General features: G+C 43.3%; 1 protein-coding gene across 1 annotated transcript in view; it reads right to left on the bottom strand.

Moving 5' to 3' along the window:
• CAMK2B (calcium/calmodulin dependent protein kinase II beta) overlaps positions 1-11,113 on the bottom strand; it is a 126,787-nt gene extending 115,674 nt beyond the window's left edge. Inside the window, exon 1 of the mRNA XM_044279170.1 lies at positions 11,062-11,113. The gene's annotated coding sequence lies outside the window, so the exon portion shown is untranslated. The remainder of the gene's footprint in view (positions 1-11,061) is intronic.
• Positions 11,114-22,843: the final 11,730 nt, after the last annotated feature.

Genomic DNA, 22,843 nt, shown 5'->3' on the forward strand with positions numbered 1-22,843 from the left:
AAGAATGGTCCGAAGCATTTATTGCTCCTTAGAACCATCAGTGTTTTATTAATGGGGTCCACTAGGGGAGGCACAGCCACAGCCTAAGTGTTTGATTCCCCTGCAGCGCCACCTTAGGATAAAGTAAGCATTACACCGTGGTCATTCATTTTAATAGTTTGCCTAACGCAGGAGAGGACAGGTCCTCCAGAGTGCAAGATACTCTTTCTAACCACTCTATAACCAAGGATCTAGTCCTTTCTATTGATGGGAGTGAGAATAATATGTCTTGCACGTAGAAGGTATCCGCATTTTGCTGACTGAATTATGGAGACAGTCGTGTGCATTAGGCCTAAGCCTTATTTTAGACAGGACCAGATAATAAGGAGAGCAGACAGAGCAGATACCCAGGGACCTTCCTCAGGCGTGTCACAGTCTAAGCTGGCCATACACTTTAGATGGTCGGCCAAACCCAGGGAAATTGGTGGGTTCAGCTGACCATCTAATGTTCATGGTTGCCTCCAGACCTTTCCATGACATCTGATGTAGTGGAAGATATGGATCAGGCACTTTGGATTCAACTGCCCAATCCTTTTGTCAGCAGGGAGATAAGCAAGATTTGTCTGGCAGCGGCTTTCACCCATCTCGCCATTCACTACAAATGCATGCTTGGCCTAGCTGAGCATGCATATGTATGGGAGGATCGGGACAGATAACCTCTGTTATCTGCAGTGAGCAGATCAGACAGCCATGTTATGTCATATCACTATAGACACATCACAAGCTGCATCGTATTGCAATGTATGTGACTGCAACTCCATTTTTTTTCTAGAAGCAGCTAAATAGGATTTTCTTGCAGAAAACCCCCAAAAGATTGTAACTTGTTTTGGGATCAAAAAACATTGAACAGATATGATAATGGACAAATCATCCAAACCGAGTGACTATGTTCTTCACTACACTGGAAAAATAGCAAGTCTTCCCATTTGTGACTGAAGTCAACGAGCGAATAGACATGAAAAACGGAAAGTAATTTTATCTTTTTTTTTTAACATAGAAATTTGTGGGTCTATACAGCCGTGGTGAAAGTAATATGACATAAGGAGGATACCCGCTGGCCCCAATGGGATTGAGCAAAACATCCAGGGGAAGTACTTTTGGTACCAGGTTGTAGTAATGCCATTGATGCAGAGAGTCTTTAAAGGAGTTGTCTCACTGTAGGATATGTCATTAATGTGGGATCCATGGGGATCGGTCAACTGTAGCTCAACAATCTTATAAAGTAATAGTATATCACTTTAAGAGTGGTGGGGGTTCAACCTCTGGGACTCCAGGAATCCTGAGAAAGAAGGGGACGCTTTGCTGGTGTAGTGCTTTGCCTCCTTTGCTGTTTTTCCCCTGCAGAGCGGCACTCTGACCACCCACTGTTTGGGGAACTGCAGTACAGCCCAATTAACTTGAGGGGTCAGGAGTGCTGCTCTGCAGTGGTTAATCAGCACAGCATTTCCTATTTTCTCAGGATCGGTGGGGGTCCCAGAGGTCAGAAAAGCGATAAAGTGATGGTATATCCTTGCAATATGCCATCACTTTATAAGATGCAAATACCCCTTTAAGTGGTAGTGCTGCATGGTTAGCAAGTGATCAGAACGGGCCAACCTTGAGGTCTCCACAGAGTCAAAGGAGCCTGATACTGTACTACCACTGCTGAATCTTCATTCTAGTGATCAGTGGAGCAAATTGGAAATCATTAGCTTATCCATGCTTTCTGCAATAAATGTTCTTTAACTCCTTTAAGTTGCCCTGTCAACTCTTCAACTTTTTATTTGACCATTTATTTGAGGGAAAGTTAGGTGACTATCAATATGGCGGCAGTAACTAGTCCTCAAAGTCTTGTCAACCTCAACTTCCCAGACTCCTGAATGTCGGGGTTTCCTAGTCACTCAGAACCACGTGGCCTACCATTCAGAAGTCCAGAAAAATAGGATGAGGGAACTGTTATCCTGGCCACTTGGGTTGTCTCCCAGTTTTCCCTGAATTTTGGAAGGAACAAGACGACTAAAGAACACATTTACTTGTCAATTCTTTTACATGGTCAAATGCCCTTTAAAGGGAACCTGTCATGTGGATATTTGATTATAATCGAACTAATTATATACAATCATTAACTACTAAAAAGTGCCTTAGATGTATTCACTTACTGGTGTGACAGATGGTTACCTCATAATATACACACAAAGATGCCGCATGCTAATGAGCTGATTCGAGTCCAGCGTGATGTCATTGAGTCCAGCGTCTATTTAATTCAGAGCTATAGCCACTCCCCTGCCCACCTGCTGCTGATTCCTATGGCAAAAAACTGTCATTTAGCAGCAGGTGGGTGGGGAGAGTCAGGAGCTCATGAATATTCAGGACTCATCATTATCAGCTGGAGCTTTTCAATACAAGATGTTGGCAGATTGACTGGGTCAATTAAAGAAAGTGACCCAGCATTTTGCTAAGAGAATCAGTCACTTATTTATGTTGCCCTTAGTTAGGACACCATAAAACTGGTGACAGGTTCCCTTTAAGTAATAAATCATATGGAAGACTTGTCTCATTAGGAATCAGGAGACATGGCCTTTCCAACATACTAATCTATAATTTATCACATAGGTATACGGGGGCATTTTACTGTGTGGGGGCACTATGGGGCATTTTACTGTGTGCGGGAACTATGGGGGCATTTTACTGTGTGCGGGCACTATGGGGGCATTTTACTGTGTGCGGGCACTATGGGGGCATTTTACTGTGTGCGGGCACTATGGGGCATTTTACTGTGTGCGGGCACTATGGGGGCATTTTACTGTGTGGGGGCATTTTACTATGTGCGGGCACTATGGGGCCATTTTACTGTGTGCGGGCACTATGGGGCATTTTACTGTGTGGGGGCATAACTACTCTGTAGGGGCACAAGAGGGACTGGGTAGGTCGCATTGAGCGGAGATAGAGGTTTCCTTAGCGCAAAAACAATTTTAGCTATTGTCCCCTTTGGGGCTTTTCAAAAGTTGGGAGGTATGTATACATATTTCACTTATTAACCCCCTTCATCCCAGGTAAGAGTGAATGTAGTCATTCAGGCCTTTCATATAAATTAATACATTATTGTAACCCTTTATATTCCAGGCATAAGACGACTTGGTCTCAATATTAATAAGGTCCATGTTCATCTATCCTGTTATCTGATTTCTGACAACAAGAAATTAAATATCTGTTCTTGATCCAGTTTCCTGCAAATGAAATGAAGGTCCTCTGGGCTTTAATCCATTTCCTGCCAGGTACAGCCAAAACATCTGTTAACCAGGTACAGGTAGAAGGATATCATCTATCTCATGTCCACTTCACTTGGAGGAGAGGAGTATAATATCTCCACATTAACACTTTTCTGACTAGAAAGCACAGGACAGGAAAGGGCTTGTCTAGTTTAGACAGTCCATATTCTGCGTTAAAAAAGAGAGGACTCATTCCAGATTTCCATTGATCAGACGCAATAGAGAGTGTCTGTCTTTGGAAGATCCTGTATGTCCATGTATTACATGAATGACCCATTGATTTGAGTGGGTACCCTGTAGTGGAAAATTTTCCCTGTGTTGACGCTGCATGGATGGGTGTGTAATTTTTAGTTATAATTCTGTACAGGTCCTTATATGGCCTTAAAGGGATTGTCCACGGTTTTTATATTGATGGCCTACCCCCAGGATAGGTCATCAATATCTGATTGGTGTGGGTCCAGCTACCGACATGCCCACGTTCCATTATTTGAAGAGACTGCATCCTCTTCCTAGGCCAGTGAAATCATTGTACATCGGTCACATGGCCTAGGCACAGCTCAGTCCCATTCAAGTCAATGGGGCTGAGCTGCAATACCAAGTACAGCCACTACCCAATGTCCAGCGCAATGCTTGGTAAGCAGAGGCCGCAAGCACTAACCAGAGCACCGTTTTCCATTTAACAGCTGATCGGTGAGTGTGCCAGGAGTCGGATCCCCACCGATAAGATATTGATGACCTATCCTGAGGATTGGGCATCAATATAAAAAGCTGACCATACACATTAATGTTGGCCGAACTCGCTGATTTCGATGGGAACGCCTGTTCCTCTACTGTGTATGGGGATGTCCCAACTGTTCTCCGACGGTCGGTGGAATTAAGGATTAGACTGTTGGATTTTGACATGCCTCATCCTATTGTTTTTAGGTAGGGCCTGGTAGAGGCTGACTATTATTAAGTAATAAAGCACCATTCATTCTATGGATTAAATAACTCAATCAATAATTATTGTATGTGAGGTCCAGCACATTTTCCATCCACAATTCTCTATAGAAACCCCCACATTTACCCATAATTTCAGCAAAAGTCAAAAATATTTGTTGATGTGACTGCACACTGACTGCTCATTAACTGACTTTGCTCCATCATGGAACCTCACCAGAGGCCATCATTAGGGCATGTGTATAATGACGCATGCAGTTATCTCTTTATTGTTTGGCAAGGAGGGGTTAAATCCAGTACATATGAGGCTGATTTCCCAGGTCGACGAGGTGGGGGATGCATAGAGGAGGGGGAGCTGTAGGAATCAGCAACGGTGGGGAAAGAGGGGGGGTAGAGATGTGACAGAGTGGTATCCATAGCAACCGGTATCACGCAGTCAGCAGAGCACGCGCCGGCAGGAGAAATATTTATAACCATAGATTTCATCTAACATTTGTACTGTATCACAGCGCTACCCTCTGCTATTCCTGTACTGACCTAGAATAGGCCCGGCTGACACCACTTATCCGGTGCTGACCTGGGCCTTGTCACTGTCCCTCTAGCCTCCATTCACACTTATGTAATATTTCTATGGACCTTCATGTATAATCCTAAAATTACTCCTAGCAGCCTAGTGTAATTATTATGGTAATAACCCATCAGGACACCCAATCCCCCACAACGCCCCATTCATTCTTCTCCAGTGAGCCTGCATTCATTGCCTATGAGCAGAATTTACCCAGACACCTAACATAAGCAAACTCAATGTTCCCAATCTCCACCCTTCATTTGGCTGTGGTGCAGCTCTCCTCCCAGCATCCCTGCATGTGGGAAGCCGCCCGTACATTCCACCATCTGTGCCTCGAACCATCTGTATAGTGCACAGGTGGGGTATGGGATAACAGGACACGCTCCCAGACAAGCCTAGACTATTACCAGAAAGGTATATTGCTCTGTTTTAATATGCAGTTATAAAACCTACAACCCTGAGATGTTTGAAATATGGATTATAGAACTAGGCTGTTCAACTAGTGGACCAGGAGCTAGACGTCCACGTGTTGTCACCTCATAGACTCTTCTAAAAGAAATTTGTGGCTAAAGTGAACACAAGTGCATACATACCACAGAGGCAGTCAGGGGCGTAGCTAAAGGGGGCCCTGGTGCAAGAGTTCAGCTTGGGCCCCCCTTCCCTCAAACCTTCGTGCTGCATGAGGCAAAAATTTAAGCTGCACCCCCCCCCCCCCTCCATACCAAATTCTTAACCTAACCCCTTCTGTCCAGCCAGAGGTGTAACTTGCATAAACTTTCTATAATACCAGTGTCTTCTTATGTGGCACAAGGGTCTTTGGGCCCCTCAGGCTCCTGGGCTCGGTAGCGACTGCTACCTCTGCACCCCCTATAGCTACTCTCCTGGAGGCAGTCCATGTGGCCACTTTAGGAGGAGGTCCTAATGGGTGGCGCACTGCTCCTCCTTGACTCAAGTTCCACAAAATAAGCATGCAGGGTGATGGATGCTCCCTAACAGCAAGGGAGAATTCATGTTGGATCCCAGAAACACTGAGACAGGATTTGGTGGCATAAACCAGCATCAGAAAAGAGACCTTACTTTGAAAAGGGTCACCCTTCCATATGTTTCACTGGGCAAGAGCTAATCTATAGCCATTAAAATAAAAATGTAATCAATCGCAAACTCAACAACATATTCAGTACACTTTACAGTTGAGGCTTACCCTACAGATCAGCTTGACGTCTAGGGCTACTTTCACACTTGCGTTCGGAGCGGATCCGTCTGGTGTCTGCACAGAATGATCCGCTCCTATAATGCAAACAATGGTATCCGTTCAGAACGGATCCGTCTGCATTATATAAAAAAAAAAAATCTAAGGTAAAAGTTATTCAGACGGATCCGTCCAGACTTTGCATTGAAAGTCAATGGGGGACGGATCCGTTTGAAATTGAGCCATATTGTGTTAACTTCAAACGGATCCGTTCCCGTTGACTTACATTGTAAGTCTGGACGGATCCATTTGGCTCTGCACGGCCAGGCGGACACCCGAACGCTGCAAGCAGCGTTCGGGTATCTGCCTGCTGAGCGGAACGGAGGCCAAACGCTGCCAGACTGATGCATTCTGAGCGGATCCACATCCACTCAGAATGCATTAGGGCTGTACGGATCCATTCGGGGCCGCTTGTGAGCCCCGAACGCTAGTGTGAAAGTAGCCTTAGACTTCATTCAGCAATCTCATCAGTACCGAGATGCATGCTCAGTAGTAATCTGAAACAGCGCACATGCGGCAGGAAAGTTTCCAGGCTGTTGTCAATGATGGCAACGTACATTGCCTATGCTGGAAAATAAGACATTGAGGCGCGTCACCAGAAGATGTTAAAAGCTAGTGATGATGCATCCCCAAGCAGAACATAATCCAGCAGTGACGTACCACTTGAGGAGATATCATCTCTGAGGCCAGTCATTGACTGCAGTAGCACACGTAATTCTTTCTTTGCGAAAGTTGACAGAGACCAGAAGACCAGTTATGATAGGCAAGGAGCCAGTACAGAATTTTGGGGATTAGGTGAGTGATTTTCCACAGATATAAAACAAAAGATCAGCAATGTTAATTTATAAAACAGAAATACCCCTAAATTAGGCGTATTTCTGGCACAGATTGTGGCGCAAAGGTCCTTTGCACCACAATCTGCGACTTCTTCCCGCTGACTCCAGGTCTAAATAGGGGGCATGGCATGGACGAGGAAGGGGGCCCGCATTTTATTTCTACTGCTTTAGGTATAGAAAATTGTCTAAATGTAAGACATCTAGAAGGACGGCACCTCTTCATAACTCCGGCGGATCCATCGGTCTTAATAAATGTGCCCCATAGTTCTTCATTGGAAAATAATATGCAGAGAAGCTTGGCTATCATCATGTTTCCAGGCTTGTTGAAAAGTCGAACACTGACTTATAGGGAGACACTTCCAATAGGTGACAGTAGCTAGACAGTTCTCTTTCTTTAGAAGATACCTCTTTGCATACATCACCTGGGGCAGAGATTCCATTTGTTGCCCTTGCCTTGTATAAAATGACCCTGTCCAAAGCAGATTGGCTGTTTGGTACCCATGCTACAGTATGCCAACAAGCACCTAAGGCACATATCCCACCAGCCTCTTCTCCTCTAACTATGACCCTGGTTTTTGAAGGTATGGGAGGAAACTGGAGTACCCAGAGAAAACCCACACAAACACAAGGTTGAATTTGAGCCCAGGACCACATTGCTGCAAGCCACTGTGCTGCCCATTCTGTGATGCCGTAACCCTTACAAAGTCTTGATTGAGCGATCGAGACATACAGGAGTAAAGTGGAGTAGGTTCCACCTCACCACAATCACCGGAGATCTCTGTAGTTGCTATTTACTTTATATTTTATAGCTCCAGAAATGAAGGGCATATTACAATAATAATGACTATAAAACGTTAATCTCTCATTTACAAAAATGGTGGCTGATGATGCCACATGTTGAGTTTCATCACAGCAAATTATTCATCATTCACCTACCTTCCTACTCTCCACCCAAAATCCTCTAATGATTAATCACAGCTCAGTTCCTCTTTCCTTAGAAATATATCCACAAGCACTTGGGTGCCTCATAGATACTATTTAGGGCTTATGCACAGACGCTTGTGTATAGCGCTATATGCTGCATTTAGGTTTATTTCATGCCTCACATCCCCTATACTGTTTATACTACCTGCTGATGAAACTCGTCTGGTAAGACACCCAGGCCCAGATTTACTAATGTGTCTGCACCTAAAATCTGTTTAAAAAGTAGGGCAAATTGGAACAACCAGGGATTTTACACTTTTTTCCTGACTTGCTCAAAAAAGGAGTTTGAGGTTGTTCGCAGGAAAGGACAGGGGCTCATAGGAAAGGGGCAAGGGCATAAGATGCACCATTGTGCACCATTGTGCACCACAATTCTGGCGTGAAATTCTGTCTCAAAGTAAGCCAACCAATAGTTGGTATAGAGCAGGGATCAGCAACCTTCAGCACTCCAGCTGCTGTGAAACTACAACTCCCAGCATGCAAATATACTTGGCTGTTCTAACACTCGTAGAATGGAGCATTCTGGGACTTGTAGTTTCAGAATAGCTGGAGTGCCAGAGGTTGCTGATCCATGGCATAGAGCTAGAGAAAAGTGTCTAACCCTGCACCAGATTTATCATCCAGCCTGAGCCCCTGTGATAAATATGATGCAGCTCTGGACAGCCTAAGGCCCCTTTCACACGAGCGAGTTTTCCACGCTGGTGCAATGCGTGACGTGAACGCATAGCACCCGCACTGAATCCTGACCCATTCATTTTCTGTACATTTTTTTTTTTCACGCATCAGTTCTGCATTGAGTGAAAAACGCAGCATGTTCTATATTCTGCATTTTTCACGCAGCTCTGGCCCCATAGAAGTGAATGTCGCTTCAGTGAAAAACGCATTGTATCCGCAAGCAAGTGCGGATGCGATGCGTTTTTCACTGAGGGTCGCTAGGAGATGTTGTTTGTAAACCTTCAGTTTTTTATCATGTGTGTGAAAAACGCATCAAAACATATTGCACCCACACGGAAAAAACTGAACAACTGAACACGATCGCAGACAAGGAAATGAAAGGAAAACTTATCGGGGAGATTGTTATATTTCCCCAAGATCCCTCTCATATTTGTACAAGGCTCCAAGAAGTACGGTATATATCTCTTTCAGGAAATGCTGGATGAAATATAAGGAAAGCTGAGTATTCCTAGCAAAGATTAGTTTACCAAGGGCTTTAGTAAGTCCTATTTTAGGGCCTTGGTTTTTTATGGAATGGTGGGCAGGTTGGTAGTGGGGCCCATCATTCCCTTCCTGGCCAGTGCAAGTTTTCTTTGTAACAGTCCAGCTCATTACTGGGCTATTTAGTTGCAACGTGTACAATGTAGAGAGAGACATCTGAGGAGACAGAACCTGTCTGGGGAGACTGTCACTGTGACTGCTAACCTGAAACTGTACTTGTGAGGTAATACATGTGGTTGGGGCAGTAAGCCACTTGTATAGTCAGGGAGACTATAAGTTTAGTTAACGCTCAGCCAAGCAATGGATAATTTGCGTTTTGGGCCTGCATTTGATATTTTGATTCCACATTGCCTACCGCTACAGAGCTAATTCAAACTAAACAAAAAAAAGGGGAATAAAAAAACGTATGTGTGTGTATATGTGTATATATATATATATATATATATATATATATATATACAGTATGTATATTTAGCCATATGAACATTGATGAGCACTAGACAAGAATTCTGTGATAAAAGTTTTAGATTTGGATTTGAGTCTATGTACCACTTCAGTAGTCATGAAAGAGAAATGTTGCACAGTGTCCTTGGTCCCTATTTACTTTTATTGGTTGCCCTAGTGCATTTCTATAGATGTGGCTGATGGGCAACTATACTTGCAGGGGTTCTCTGGGATATAAGAAAATGAAAATACTTAAATATTACTTTTTTAAAATAAATATATTCCAAAATACCTTTCAATAGTTATAATGGCTTGTTTTGTCTAGGGAGCAATCATTATAAAAAAATAAAATGGCCGCCATCCTATTAGCACACACAAAAAACCAGTCCTAATCACACAGAAGGACAAGTTACTTCACAACACTGAGGTAAAGAGCTGCCTCATCCTCCTCTCTGCTCTGCTTGTCAGGGATTATAAATACAGCTAAGATCTTCAGCTGAATCTCTGTAGGAATGGAGTTGATGAGGAGACATGAAGTACAGAGAGGATGGACAGGACAGACTGTGGTGATGTGGGGCTGTGGTAACAGAAACTGCATACAAGTGTTGCTGCTCATTAGCCACATCTCCACCTCCTCTCTGTACTTCATGTCTCCTCATAGACTCCATTCCCACAGAGATTCAGCTGAAGATCGCATTAAACTGTATTTAGGATCATAATCCCTGAAAAGCAGAGCAGAGAGGAGGCTGAGGATGGTCTTTAACTCAGTGTTGTGAAGTAACTTGTCCTGCTGTGTAATTAGGACAGGTTTTGTGTGGACTAATATGATGGTGGCCATTTTATTTCCTTACAATTGCTCCCTAGACAAAATGAGCCATTATAACTAGTAAAATATATTTAGGAATATAGTTATAATAAAGTAAGATTTAAATATTTTCATTTTCTTCCCGGAGAACCCCTTTAAAGAAGGACATAGCATCACATCAGTATACAGATTTAAAACTGGAGGACTGAACAGCTGCACACACATCTGACAGAGAAGGTTATGCCAGGACATTCATGTAATCCGCACAGTTTCTATACGGGATAACCCCAGGTATGCCCAGACACCCTCCATCCTCTTCATACACCAGAATAATAATAACCTGCCTAGCTGGAATAACTCTCATTGGCATTTTCCATGATTAGTGGCATCATTTCATACAGCTGATATTAGTGATACTGCAGCAATTATAACGTAGTGTTTTCATAAAGCAAGACAATAACTGTATCTCCATCAATGCTAATGAGGATTGCAGCACAAACGACCATCTTGGGTGGAGGTCCTCCCTAGAAGATCGTTCTAGCTATAAGTCTTCTTATCCAGACAGATAATGGCTCCTGATTGCTTCATTAAGGAATCATTTACTTATTATAATTTTCTGTTCTCAGCTCAGGAAAGTCTCCTTATAATTCATCCTAAAAATACTGCACTTTACAGTGTGCTAACGTGAGGACTGAAATGTCATCAGACCGATTTTGATTGTCATTGTCACTCACCCCTTGCCGACAACTTCTTGGTATTTATGATCTTGGCTGCATATTCATGCCCGGTGCATAGCTTCACACATCTCCTGACCACTGAGAATGCGCCCCTAGAAATAGGAAACGGACTGTTAAACACCTTACGTGACTGTCCAAGTATCTCCTAGCATGTAGAGTGAAGCATTGGAACTATAGGCTCTCCACAACTTGATACTTGTTTTGACCCATAATTTATGAGTCTTCGGATCCATTCACACATCTACAGCAAAAATCTAATTGAATTGTAATGTCATAAGCAAATCTGACATGTGTGAACATACCCTAACTGGCAGCCAATCAGTTGGGACTTGGCAGAGATTACAAATTGTGGGAAGGAGCTTGGTGTGAAACGCGTGTCAGTGATCTGTGAAGCCTCTAATTTATGTCATGGATTTTCAATGTGTACTGTCACAGATCTGCACGCTGATTAGCCTCATTCAGTTGGGATAATCGGCGTGTGAAAACCAAGAATTGACCCGTCAATTTATTTTTTACATGATGCGGATTATATATGCCAGTGGAAATAACCATGTAGTTACGGTGTAGGTTACCATTGAAAATCATGGGGGGCAAAATACACATCCACATTGAAAATACGCTGTGTGCATAACCTTTTATTACATGTGGCAGTTCACAGTTCCTGGCAATATCAGCTAATTGCTGGGGGATTCAACCTTTTGGGCCTTATGATCAGCCGAAACAGCTGATCAGGGGTGACAAATGACAGATTTCCACCAATCTGATATTGAGGATTTATCCTGAGGACGAGCTATCAATATCTAAGTAGCGGAAAACCCCTTTAGAAAGGTTGCCCAGCCAGTAAACAGCTTACAATATTCGAATATAACAAAAGAAGTAATACCTTACCAATACCCTTTTACTTCCCAGGAACTCTGCCAGTCTCTACTTCCTGCTTACTCTTGACACAGACATGTGACTGCTGCAGCCAATCACTGGCCACAATGGTGACCTGCTACAGCCAGTGATAGGCTGCAGTGGTCACATGTTCATGTTGAAGAAAGTGAACAGGAAGTAGAGATAGGCGGGTATCAGAACTAAAATGTCACGGTAATGGTAAAAAATAATTTCTTATGTTATTTTAGAGTATTGTGAGCTGTTCTCTAAATATTTATTCCCGGCTGGACAAGTCCTACATAAAAATCTAGGTAATATTATGAATAGAAAAATTATTGAAAACCACATTGTAGTACCGTGATGAATGTTTTTACATGCATTTTAGTGTGTAGCAAAATGTCATATTACATCAATGGGGAAAAAATGTAAAACATTTTTAGAAAATACTACATGCCCTAAAAAACATGTAATTCAATAACTGGCAATCACAAAAATAGAACCTCTGCAAAAACAGCATGTGTGAATGTAGCCTTAGAATAACTAGAGATGAACAGGTGAATCTGAAGACAACACTGGTTACAGATCAATTCTGCTTAGTCATCACTAAGGACCAGATGGACAGAGCTGCCCCAGCATTCTTTTGTCAATACATGGCCACAATCGCATTGTAGACAGAGCATTGTTGATGTGTCCCTCTTGACTAGGGGTTATTACCACCCATCTGCATCTTTTTACACCTAATATCCAATAATGTATTTTTCTTCCTTTCAACCCATCCTTATCTGATCTGATACTTTTTTCTCATTTTCTTTACAGAAGTTGTCCAGTCCAGACGCAATCTAAAGCAGATAGCAGATACCCTTAACCCCTTCAAGACACAGCCTTATTTCACCTTAAGGACCAGGTCATTTTTTGCAAATCTGACCAGTGTCACTTTAAGTGCTGATAACTTTAAAACGCTTTGACTTATCGAGGCCGTTCTGAGATTGTTTTTTCTCCACATATTGTACTTCATGACACTGGAAAAATTAAGTCCCAAAATTAATTTTTTTTGCATAAAAAAATACCAAATTTACCCCAAATTTGGAAAAATTTACAAATTTCAAAGTTTCAGTTTCTCTACTTCTGTAATACATACTAATACCCCCAAAAATTGTGATGACTTTACATTCCCCATATGTGTACTTCATGTTTGAATTATTTTGGGAATGATATTTTATTTTTTGGGGATGTTACAAGGCTTAGAAGTTTAGAAGCAAATCTTGAAATTTTTCAGAAATCCAATTTTTAGGGACCACTACAGGTCTGAAGTCACTTTGCGAGGCTTACATAATAGAAACCACCCAAAAATGACCCTATTCTTTAAACTACACCCCTCAAGGTATTCAAAACTGATTTTACAAACTTTGTTAACCCTTTAGGTGTTGCACAAGAGTTATTGGCAAATGGGGATGAAATTTGAGAATTTCATTTTTTTGCCTAATTTTCCATTTTAACCCATTTTTTCCACTAACAAAGCAAGGGTTAACATCCAAACAAGACAGTACCTTTATTGCCCTGACTCTGCCGTTTACAGAAACACCCCATATGTGGCCGTAACCTACTGTACGGCCACACAGCGGGGCGTAGAGTGAAAGGTGCGCCGTTTGGTTTTTGGAAGGCAGATTTTGCTGGACAGTTTTTTTGACACCATGTCCCATTTGAAGCCCCCTGATGCACCCCTAGAGTAGAAACTCCCTAAAAGTGACCCCATCTAAGAAACTACACCCCTCAAGGTATTCAAAACTGATTTTACAAACTTTGTTAACCCTTCAGGTGTTGCACAAGAGTTATTGGCAAATGGGGATGAAATTTGAGAATTTCATTTTTTTTGCCTAATTTTCCATTTTAACCCATTTTTTCCACTAACAAAGCAAGGGTTAACATCCAAACAAGACTGTATATTTATTGCCCTGACTCTGCTGTTTACAGAAACGCCCCATATGTGGCCGTAAACTACTGTACGGCCACACAGCGGGGCGTAGAGTGAAAGGTGCGCCGTATGGTTTTTGGAAGCCAGATTTTGCTGGACAGTTTTTTTGACACCATGTCCCATTTGAAGCCCCCCTGATGCACCCCTAGAGTAGAAACTCCAAAAAAGTGACCCCATTTTGGAAACTACGGGATAAGGTGGCAGTTTTGTTGGTACTAGTTTAGGGTAGATATGATTTTTGGTTGCTCTATATTACACTTTTTGTGCGGCAAGGTAACAAGAAATAGCTGTTTTGGCATAGTTTTTTTTAATTGTTATTTACAACATTCATCTGACAGGTTAGATCATGTGGTAATTTTATAGAGCAGGTTGTCACGGACACGGCGATACCTAAAATGTATACATTTTTTTTATTTATGTAGGTTTTACACAATGATTTCATTTTTAAAACAAAAAATTTTTTTAGTTTCTCCATAGTCTAAGAGCCATAGTTTTTACAGTTTTGGGGCGATTATCTTAAGTAGGGTCTCATTTTTTGCTAGATGAGATGATGGTTTGATTGGCACTATGTTGGGGTGCATATGACTTTTTGATCGCTTGCTATTACACTTTTTGTGACGTAAGATGACAAAAAATTGCTTTTTCTACACCGTTTTTATTTTTTTACGGTGGTCACCTGAGGGGTTAGGTCATATGATATTTTTATAGAGCCGGTCGATACGGACGCGGCAATACCTAATATGTATACTTTTTTTTATTTATATAAGTTTTACACAATGATTTCATTTTTGAAGCAAAAAAAATGATGTTTTAGTGTTTCCATAGTCTAAGAGCCATAGTTTTTTCAGTTTTTAGGCGATTATCTTAAGTAGGGTCTCATTTTTTGCGGGATGAGATGACGGTTTGATTGTTACAATTTTGGAGTACATGCGACTTTTTTGATCACTTTTGTTATCTTTTTTGGGGAAGTAAGGTGGGCAAAATTTCAATTTCATCATAGTTTTTTATTTTTTATTTTTATGGCGTTCACCGTTCGGGAAAAGTAACATGACCGTTTTATAGATCAGGTCGTTACGGACGCGGCGATACCAAACATGTGTAGGGAATTTTATTTTTCTCATGTTTAATCAGTGATAAATTTGTTTTTTGATTTTTACTTTTTTTTTTACTTTTTATACTTTTTTTTGGACCCAGACCCACTTGGTTCTTGAAGATCCAGTGGGTCTGATGTCTGTATAATACAGTACAGTACAATATATATTGCACTGTGCTATATTATACTTACACTGAACAGATCTATGCTTTCAGCATAGATCTGTTCAGCACCATGGACAGCAGGACGCCTGAGAGGCGTCCTGTTGCCATGGGAACCTTCCCCGTCTGCTCAGTTATGTTCAGAACTGCGCAGACGGGGAAGGGTAAGGACGGGGCTCTGGGGGGGCTGTCTGGGGGCTGTCTGGGGGCTCTCTCCCTCTCCATCGGGGGGCTGCAAAGGTACAGCAGCCCTCCGATGGGAGAGGGAGGGAGCTCCCTGAGCTGTTAACCTTTTCCATACCGCGGTCCGTACGGACCGCGGTATGGAAAGGGTTAAACGGCTGACATCGCATCACCGATGTCAGCCGTTTATACCAGGGGGCCAGCCATGTGCTGGCACCCTGGCATAACCCACACCCCGCCAACGATGATTATAATGGGAGGCGGGCGGGGGATCGCGATCCCGCCTGCCGCACCGCCCGCCTCCCGCAACTGCCGCACCGCCCCGCACCGCCCACATACCGCCCCCCTGCACCCCGCCACATAAATGAATTCAGGGGTGCAGGGGGGTTAAAAAAAATCGGTTTGGGGGCAATTTTTAGGTTTCTGATCCCTGCGGTCAGGGACCGCAGGGATCAGAAACTACATAAAGCGATCGCCCATAGGGGGGGTGCCTAACTACCCGATCGCCGATAGGGGGGTCACAGGACCCCCCTCGGCATTGAGCCTGAGTGCCTGGCTGTGTGTAACAGCCGGCACTCAGCGCTGTCACCATGTCTGCAGACATGGTGACAGTTAAATGCGATGAGGAGTATACTAGTCATGGAGCGCTAAGTAGCAGTGCTCCATGACTAGTATACATATGTCAGGTACAGCAGAATGTCACTCTCTCCTTCTCTGATCGCTTCCCTGACAGGAATGGGGACGATCAGAGAAGGAGAGGCACACAGTCCCTCCCTAACCCCCCTTACCTGCCCCGATGCGCTGCGATTGGTCCCTCTGCAGTATTGGACCAATCACAGCGATCGTGGGCGGGTCAGGGGGCCAATACATCTCCTTCCGGCTTCTCTGGTTGCCTAGCAACCCCAGCACGCCGGCTTCACTGAATCTTCAGCGCTTCGGTCCCTGCGCTGACAGTGAAAGCCGATCACGTACATGCACGTGGGGATGCGGTGAGGCACCACATTCCCCCACGTACATGTACGTGATATTGCGTGAAGGGGTTAAAGTAACATTAAACACAGAATCCAAGCGAAAAAAGAACAACCAGCAAAATGTTACAATCTCCCTATTTTTCTTATTTTGCAGACCATGAAAAATACAACAGATGTTTAGAAAATTATTCTCTTAGGCTGCAGCCATGTCTTTTTCCCCCAATCTCTCCCCCTACTGATGCCAGTGCACATGAGCCATGGAGTTTAGGCAGGGTTGGAGGGGGTGGTTTAGGCTATATACTTTGTGTATGGCGTGTGGAGTGTGGCCATTTTGTTAGAATGAATTTCCTAATTATTATTAGTACATAATAGATTTACAGTACCATAGTACCAGCCGTAGTAGATATATAGCACTAGCCATAGTACCAATAGTAACAGCTGTAGTAGATACATAGCACTAGCCATAGTACCAGTTGTAATACCACTCATAGTACATACACCTAAATAGTTAATGCCTAGTTATGCAGTTCTATATCTGCTCTTCACTCATACACGAGATAACTGTTGGCCAAACACCCGTTCAGACAACAGCTATCTTTCCCGGTGCTCCCAGAAATATGCAAGCTTTGTTTGATGCTGCTGAACACCTCTGAAAGCCACTTATCTCCCCCAAGAACAAAAGGAGTTGGGCGTTGAAATCCAACTTGCCCAATACTTGGCTAGATTGGCCAGTATGGCCATATTTAGCAAAAGAATATGTCACGTTCGCGTGTGGGAGGGAAACGCCACACTGAACATAGGAGGGAATAAGGCCTGGAAAAGTGACTAACTACCAGTATGAACAGACCCCAGAGGTAGGTTAGTTCATACACAGGAATACCTAATGTCCTAACTCACCCTATAGGACCCTGGTACTAATGTCAGGGAACGTCCGTGACAGTACCCCCCCCCCCTTCTACAGACCCAGGACCAACCTTATCCAGATGAGGCCTGTGAAAGCCTTTCACCAAACGACTGGCATTCACTTCAGATGCCGGTATCCACATCCTCTCCTCTGGTCCATAATACTTCCAGTGAACAAGATACTGAAGAGATCTACGGAACTCGAGCGTCAACAATTTTGGCGATCTGGAATTCCAAACTGCTGTCCACCAGGACAGGAGCAGGTGGCAAGGGGGACGACTCCAAAGGTTCAACATATCTCTTCAACAAAGATTTGTGAAACACATTATGAATTCAGAGCCTGAGGAAGTTCAAGACGAAAAGCTACAGGATTAATAATGGCAGTGATCTTATATGGACCAATAAACCTTGGACCCAACTTCCAAGAAGGAACCTTCAACGTAATATTTCTTGTGGACAGCCACACAAAATCACCCAAACTTAGGTCTGAACCATTCATATGTTTACTGTCAGCCACACGTTTATACTTGTTGCCCATATTCATCAAGTTATTTAGAATTTTCCGCCATATACAGTAAAAGACAATGATGACGAAAAACTTTCCTCCTCAGGGATACCGGAAGTATGTGAACCAGAGAATGTGCCAAATTGCAGGTGAAATCCATATGCCCCAAAAAATGTCGACTTACCAGTGGACTCCTGTCTACAATTGTTTATGGCAAACTCTGCCAAAGATAAAAGCGAGGACCATTCCTCCTGGTTCTCAGAGACAAAACATCTTAAGTCTTCAGACTTTGATTAGTGCGCTCCGTCTGTCTATTCGTCTGAGGATCAAAAGCTGAAGAAAAAGACAGTTGTACCCCCAGCCGAGTACAGAACGCCTTCCAGAATCTGGACACAAACGGAGTCCCACAATCCGAGACCACATCAGAGGGAATGCCATGAAGTTTCACAATGTTTCGCAAGTGTTTTAGCATTAAGTAGGCCAGGCAATGCTATAAAGTGCACAATATTACTAAAACGATCAACTACCACCAGAATGACTGTCTTTCCAGACGAATTAGGCAGATCAGTAATATAATCCTTAGACAAGTGAGTCCATGGTCTGGACGGTATGGGCAACGGAAGAGATCCAGAAGGTCGCGCATGTGTCACCTTAACACCTGCACAGATACTAAAGGCCGACACATAGTCCTTAACACACTTACGCAAACTTGGCCACCAACATCTATGAGAGATGAGGTCGGCAGTGGATCTACTCCCAGGGTATCCCGTAAGAACCATACAGTGATGTTCCTCAAACACCTTATGATGCAATTCTGATGGAACAAACAATTTCCTAGAGGATCAAGACTCCGGTGCACCTCTAGATCAGGGTATATAACGCATATCACCACCCCCTCCGACAGTATCGGACTCGGATTTTCAAAATCACCACCTCCAACTATGTGAATCTGGTGAAAAGCAAAGACCTTCTGGCCTGCCTCGGGTTCAGTCGTTTAGTTGACTTTAGGTAAACCAGATTTTTGTGATCTGTGAACACCGTGATCGGATGAATTGCCCCTTCCAACCAATAACGCCACTCCTCAAAAGCCAACTTAATGGCCAGCTACTCTCTGTTACCCACATCGTAATTTCTCTCTGCGACAGAGTTTTTTAGAGGAAAAATGCACATGGGCGACATTTACCAGGTGACGGGCCCTGCGATAAGACTGCTCCTAACCCCACCTCGGACGCGTCAACTTCCACAATGAAAGGTTGTGATACATCCGGCTGCACCAATATAGGGGTATAAGTCAAGAACTCCTTAGCCGCAGAAAAGGCTCCCAACGCCGAATCAGACCACACTGAAACATCCGTCCCTTTTTTAGTCATGTCAGTTAAGGGTTTCACCACTGTCGAATAGTTTTGAATTTTTTTTGGTAATAGTTGGTGAACCCCAAAAACCACATAAGAGCCTTCAGATTTTTGGGTCAATCCCAGTCAAATACAGCATGGACTTTCTCTGGATCCATTCGAAAACCTGAAGATGACAGCAGGTAGCACAACAATTGAACCTCTTTTTCAGCAAAAACACACTTCTCTAATTTTGCATACAATTTATTATCCCTTAGGATCTGTAACACCTGTCTAACATGATCATGATGAGTTTCTATGTCTTGAGAAAAAATTAGTATGCCATACAAATAGATGACAACAAACCTCCCCACCAGGTGATGAAAAATGTCATTCACAAAATTCTGGAAAACCACAGGGGCATTGGTCAATCCAAAAGGCATGACCAGGTTCTCAAAGGGACCCTCTAGGGTATTAAAAGCAGTCTTCCATTCATCCCCTTTCTTGATCCTGACCAAATGATATGCCCCCCTTAAGTCCAACTGGGAGAACACCTTAGCATCAACAATCTGGTTAAACAAATCAGGAATCAAAGAAAGGGGGTAAGGATCACAGACAGTAATCCGATTGAGCTCACGGAAATCCAGACATGGCCTAAGAGTTCCGTCCTTATTTTTTAACAAAGAAAAACCCTGCTGCCACAGGAGATTTGGAAGGTCTTATGTGTCCTTTAGCCAAACTCTCGGTAATATACTCTCTCATGGCCGTTCTTTCGGGTCCAGAAAGGTGATACGACCTAGATTTGGGCAACTTAGCTCTGGGAATAAGGTTGATAGGACATTTATATTCCCTATGCGGATGTAAATCCTGGCATCCACTTTCAGAAAATACATTGGCAAAATCAGATATAAAAGAGGGCAATGTTTTAGTGGTTAAAGCAGAAAAATATGTAGTCAGACAATTGTCAACACAATAATCACCCCCCAATCCAGAATCTGTCTAGCTTGCCAATCAGTGGTTGGATTGTGCCTGCTTAACCACGGAAAACCCAGAACCAACAGAGCAGGAAGACCCTCTAACACAAGATAAATTCTTGATGAAAGTCACCCACTCTTAATCGGATGCCATGCACTATCTGAGATAAACACTTCTGAGTTAGAGGTACAGAATCAATAGAAAAAATGGAAATGTTTTTCTCTAATGCACTTGGAGACAACCCGTGCATACGGACAAACTGAGCATCAATCAGGTTTACCCCTTGCCCACTGTCGATAAACACCTTAATGCCCACAGCCTTGGACTCTAGCGCCACCTCGGCAGTCAGGAGCTATCGGGTACTACCAGTCAAAGACAAATACACGTTCTGACTCCCCTTTTACTTCTCCAAGAGTCAGATGAAAATTAGATGCCCCCCCCTTTTTTTTTTTCTTTTTGACACATGAATGCATGGACATACATTGATAAAATGTCCCTTTTGTCTGCAGAAAAAGCACATTCCCTTCCAACGACTAATGCACTTAAAATCAGATCCAGGAGTAGCTCCCCCTAATTGCATGGGTTTGTCCCCAGACATAAACCCAGGAGTATCTTCACCCAAAGTGTCAGAGGAAGACGATACGTTATGTGATAGTACGTCCTGAAAGTGGGGGCCCCTAGATCTCTCTCTCAGTCGTCTATCAATGCGTACTTCAAGAGACATAGCGGCTTCCAGAGACTCAGGATTTTCATGAAAGGCCAAAGTGTCCTTCTCTGATAATCCCTGACAAAAATGACTACGGAGAGCCAGATCGTTCCACTCAGTATCCGTAGCCCACCTCCTAAACTCTGAGCAATAGATCTCAGCAGAACAATCTCCCTAATGAAGGCCACGTAGCTTAGTCTTGGCCAGGGAGGTCCAATCCGGGTCATCATAGATGAGACCCAGAGCTTTGAAAAATGCATCCACCGACCGGAGAGACTGCGATATGATCGGCAGAGAAAAAGCCCATGACTGAGCGTCCCCTTTAAGCAACAAAATACCCACACCAACTCTCTGAATCTCATCCCCAGATGAGTGGGGACATAGCCTAAAATACAATTTGCACGCCTCCCTAAACAAAATGAAATTATCACTTCCCTCAGAGAATCTGTCCTGGAGGGCAACTTTAGGTTCGAGACAGGCCTGGTAACCACCACTAGGACCAGCAGCCTGGAGTCTCTAGATCTGCAAGACGGTCGTGCAGAGGTCAGCTATCTCCAAAGACAGCCCCTGCAGCTGTCCGGGCAGTGCAGCAATAGGACCCATGGCTGTATTGAAACAAGCAAAACAAATGACGGTTTTGGTGGTTTATAGTGTAGTGTTCAAGTTTCCCTCAAACACCACACCAAAAATAGGAGGGAAAGGGGTGATGGAATAAGGCCTGGAAACTAAGGAAAGGAGATGGACACCTCCTAGTAAAACCCTAATCAAAGTCCTGACTAAATACAAGTATGAACATACCCCAGAGGTAGGGGAGTTCATACACTGGAATACTTAATGTCCTAACTCACCCTATAGGACCCCGGTAGTAATGTCAGGACTGAGACAACCTGTTCCTCCAAAAGGAAGGACAAACAGGAGTCTCCCTCAGGCCTTAATACAAATGACAGGGAAATGCAACACACAAAATAACCCAAACAAAATACAAAAGGGAAAGAAAACGCTTAACTTCAAGTGGCTATTGCAGCACCAGGAACTCAGCTGAGATCCATACACAAGTTATCCACAACTCAAACTGAAGCTATAAAACCGCATAGCATAGTGGGAGAAACAACAATAAATAGAGAAGGTTAAATGACCCTAATAGCCACACCTGGGGAAAAAAGGTGTGGCAAGCACCAGAAACACTGACATCATTTGATCCAAACAGAAAACATGTCAGATCAAACCACGCGTTGCCAGTCTCACCGATCTCCTTCCACTTGTCGCGGGAACGTCCGTGAGAGAATATTGCTGTCAGGAGACTCAGAAATCAGATACGGTCTTCTAAAGGGTCATAAGGGGCATCACTAAAGGAGGCTACAGTTACAATCAGTTCTGAGTGGCCCAGTGTTTATTTTATGTCCTGTGACATCACTGTTTGCTATGACTGTAGTGTGATATAACTGTGTGCATTACCTTTTTTTGCTGCATTTATTGTGTTCATTACCTCTGTACTGTGACATCAAAGTGTACAATTATATCATAAGGTTTGTCTCCCCATGTTGCCACATCATTGAACCCCTGTACCATGGAATCAGTGTCTTGCATTCCCATGGTACTGTGGCATCACTGTGTTCATTTTCCTTGTATTATGATACTGTGTGTAATATTCTGAAATCACTGTGGTCCCTAGCCTTTAGCTGTGGCATCGCCGTTTATTATACCCTTTTTGTGAAATCACTTTGCATTTAACACCAATACTGTGATCTCCTTGTATGAATAACCATTTTCTTTGACTTACAGCATGTATTATCCATGTGTAGTGACATCATTATGTTTGTTATTCCTGTTTTGTGACATCACTTTGGTCACAATCCATCTGCTGTGACTATACTGTGTAAAGTTGGGTTCATATCTGTATTGTGAACTTCAGCACTGGTCACTGTATCTGGTATATATGTTGGCTTTCATCCAGACAAAAAATAGTACAAGCAGCATTTTATAGACGTTATATGTTCCAGAAAGGAGCCGGATCCCATTACAGTGAATGGAGATCTGGCGGTGCACAGTGGTATACGGTTAGGCCTGTTCCTCCGCTGGAAATGACTGACATTTCGGCCCAGT

The sequence above is a fragment of the Bufo gargarizans genome, chromosome 2, assembly GCF_014858855.1.
Source record: "Bufo gargarizans isolate SCDJY-AF-19 chromosome 2, ASM1485885v1, whole genome shotgun sequence".
NCBI classification, from domain to species: Eukaryota; Metazoa; Chordata; class Amphibia; order Anura; family Bufonidae; genus Bufo; species Bufo gargarizans.